Genomic DNA, 3,742 nt, shown 5'->3' with positions numbered 1-3,742 from the left:
GTGGTAAGAAACATCAAGAAATATTGTTGTTATCATCAGGACAACAAGCACCATACTGGCGAGTGTCGGGGCTTCAAGTAGGAAATTGAAGACCTCATCGAAAAAGGGCATTTCAAGAAGTATGTTGATAGTCCAACGACCGTTCGGGAAAAGGATCAAGGGGAGTGAGGGAAAGAAGCGCAGTGGTCGCAAAGGTATCCATCTAGTTGGGATCATATTTGGAAGACCGCACCTCGCGGGAAATTCTCGAGGTGCTCAAGAAAGGTACGCTCGAGAAGCTCGTCATGACTCAGTGAGTGTGATGAGCACTACGCCGCGACCTGCTAAGGTGTGCAGAGAAGAAGGGATTACCTTCTCAGAGAAAGACGTGGTGCAGTGACATCACCCTTATGAGGATGAACTCATTATTGCTCCTGAAATAAGTCGGTGTGAAGTCCACAAGATGCTGGTAGAATATGGTAGCGTTGTGAATATCCTATTTCAGCGAGCTTTTAAAGAAATGCAATTGGACAAGGCATATCTAAAGCCTGCCTCTATCCTTCTCTATGGTTTTACTAGGGACCAACTGATTCCCAAAGGAACGATTGCACTCCCTATCACCCTGGGTGATACCCACGAGGTGACCAAAATGATGAAGTTTTTGGTAATAGACTATTCGTCTGCTTTCAACGGCATTTTGGGACAACTCTACTATGAAAATTCAAAGTTGTCACCTCCCTCTATCATCTGAAGATGAAGTTTTCCACTTCGACAGGGTATGGAAAAGTCAAAGGATCCCAGAGTAAATCCCACGACTGCTATGTAAGGGCAGCAAAGATGACATGCAAAGGGAAAGAGAGGCTAGTAGGCATTCTCGAGCACGTTATGGCGATCAGTAGGATCGAACCGTATCTGGGTTCAGTAGAAGACAGTATAGATCCTCATATTCAAGAGGAGTATTCTCACAGTGGACCTGTTAAGACTCTATCTGAGGTATCAGTTGACCAAAATGAACTAACTCAGGTGTTGAGGATTGGAAGCAATCTTAGCCCCTAGCTCATTGCCAACCTAATGAGCTTCCTCAAACAGAATACTGATGTTTTTGCATGGACTCATGTTGACTTGGTCGGGATCAGCCCGAATGTAATATGTTATGCACTTAATATCAATAGCGCGATCAAGCTAGTTCATTAGAAGAGAAGAGCCATGGACCCAAAGCGTTATGCTGCTCTGAAAGTTGAGGTGGATAAGCTCCTCTCAAATGGGTTCATTCGGGAGTCTCAAGGGGGTTTGTCACGAATTATAAAAACTCAACAAAAACTAAAAAACTCATAGCAAACAATGTAAATCAAGCAACTAATAATGAAAGAGAAATCAATGAGATAAACGAGATTGAAGGTTTATTCGCCACCACTAGACACTGATTCCATATAATAAAAGCACTCTTTAACTTTTTACCCTCTTGATCACATCAGCTCAGAAAATACCAAACATTGATAAGTCCCATTTCTCATTACTGAGTCATTGGACTAGACACGGTCATAACCCAATTCCCTATTTATTAAATAACCTAGGATACGATCTCTAGATTCAAAGTTATAAAAGCATTAAGTTGCGAGAGACTTACTGAATCAAGGCTAAACTCATATGGTTGGTTTAGTTATCTTGAGTGATTATCCCATATGTATGCAGACATACACTTTACCACTAATTATTCAGGTTAATAAAGCGATTCCGTACTAAACAACCAAAATTGGCATTAATAGATTAATCCTAACGATTTAATTAGAAAAATCTAGTTAGACCCTATTTTCAGAGAAATAATCACATAACCAAGAGGGATCAAAAGATAAAAAGATGCGGATTTTATTAAACACAAGACATGTCTAGGGTTTTGAAAGCACCCTCAATCACAAAAGAATTAGTTCTTCATGAATAAATATGAGAACATCGTTGTATTATTTATAACAAATAATAATAACAAAGAAGAAGAAAAACTTAGTGAAACTTGGTTGGATTAATGAAGTTGATGATGATCTCCTCCAATTCTTCTTCTCCAAGCCTTATTTAATCTCCCTTTTTCTTCAGTTCTTGAATATCTTTGTTCTCTCTTTTTTATCTCTAAAAGAATTCCCCCAAAATAATGCTAAAAGACTTCTATTTATATCCCACAAGGGTTAGGGTTTTGTTTTCCTTAATTCTAGTTGGTTTAGGACTCTTAACCCTATTCTCCTACCTAAAAACGAATAATCAGTTTTTAAATTCTATGACTGTGCCCCGGCACTGTGCTGTGGCACAGTAGCTACTGGAAAAAGTGTGTCACAGCACAGTAGCTACTAGTCTTCTTTCTGCATCATTCCACTGTTCTTCAGAGATGGTGATTTTTGAACTAGATAAAGACGAAATTTGGAGAAGTGGTAAACATATGAAATGTAGCCCTTTAAATCAGCTTTCCAACAGTCTAAGAATAGTCTTAATCAAAGTTCTACAGCTCAGGATATTCTCAAAATACCAAGGCATGCTCAAGCTGGAACGTAATCTAGAATATTCTCTTTAATTCAACTTCCATAACTTCTTCAATTCAACTCCGATTCTTGATCCATTTGCTTCCAATCATCACAAATTCTCTCGCCAATATCATCTCTCATCCGAATATTATTTTTGAGCCTTATTCCCTGAAAACACAACAAAAGTACCCGTGATCCTGAAAAGTGCGTTTATGAAACAATTAAGTTAATTCATGCGAATTAATCCTAATTTCCCACAAATGAAACCTATAAACCACTAAGTATAAGTGTATTTTCAAGCACTTATCACCACTTCAGTGCATCGATGTAACGACTCCATTCTACTCATATTGTTTTAAAATATACATAGTAAAATACATGTAAGAAAGCATAAAAGTTGGGCCAAAAAATTTTCTTTTATTAAACATATACTCTCTTTATACAAAAGTTGTATCATGTACAAAAGCATCAAAAAACAGGGTGGACAGTGTAGCCAAATCCCTTCGATTGTTGACGCCCATCCAACTGTATCCTCACCTAGGTCCTGTAAAAACATAGAAAACAACGGGGTGAGCACAACTCATGCTCAGTAAGTAAATCCTCTACTCATCTATCCCCGTAACTCTCTCTCTAATTCTTTCTTTAAAAAAATCTCATTTACTCTCTCTTTTATGCCTTTCTCTATTTTCTCTTTCTAATAACTTTTGCTACTCACTCTCTTTTGTAGGTCATGGCCTCATCTTACCGGAGGCACGGCCGGGACTTGCTCCCACTATTCGTGACTTCTACTCATTTTAGCCGATCGGACTCGGTTATGCATGGATTTGGAACCCTTGGCCATGTGAGTATATAATCTATCTCGCGGGTACTCTCGGGTATAGCCCTCATCCGCATGCACTCTTACGGGCTACACCACTTCTCTCTCATACTCATGCCGCTCTCTCAATGTGGCGTACATGCGGGAATACTCTACCCATTACTCATGGGTTCCCCATCGCACAACCTACTCTATTTTCTTTATTAGCACTTTTCTCTCTTTTATTCTCTAGTGCTCAATTTCTCTTTCTCTTTACTAATAGAGAAGCTTATTCTCAACATTCTCTACTCTTTCTCAAACTAATACTCATAGTGTGACTTATACTCAAAAGTCTCTACTCTCTCTCTCAAGCTAATTACCTAATACATAATTAATGCACATGGGTGGTTTATGCTTATTAATGCAATTAGGAAATGCCAATATGCAATGTTACAAGAAT

Source organism: Pistacia vera, unplaced genomic scaffold (assembly GCF_008641045.1).
Source record: "Pistacia vera cultivar Batoury unplaced genomic scaffold, PisVer_v2 Contig393, whole genome shotgun sequence".
NCBI classification, from domain to species: domain Eukaryota; kingdom Viridiplantae; phylum Streptophyta; class Magnoliopsida; order Sapindales; family Anacardiaceae; genus Pistacia; species Pistacia vera.
The sequence above is the reverse complement of the archived record's forward strand: the minus strand, read 5'-3'. Positions refer to the sequence as shown.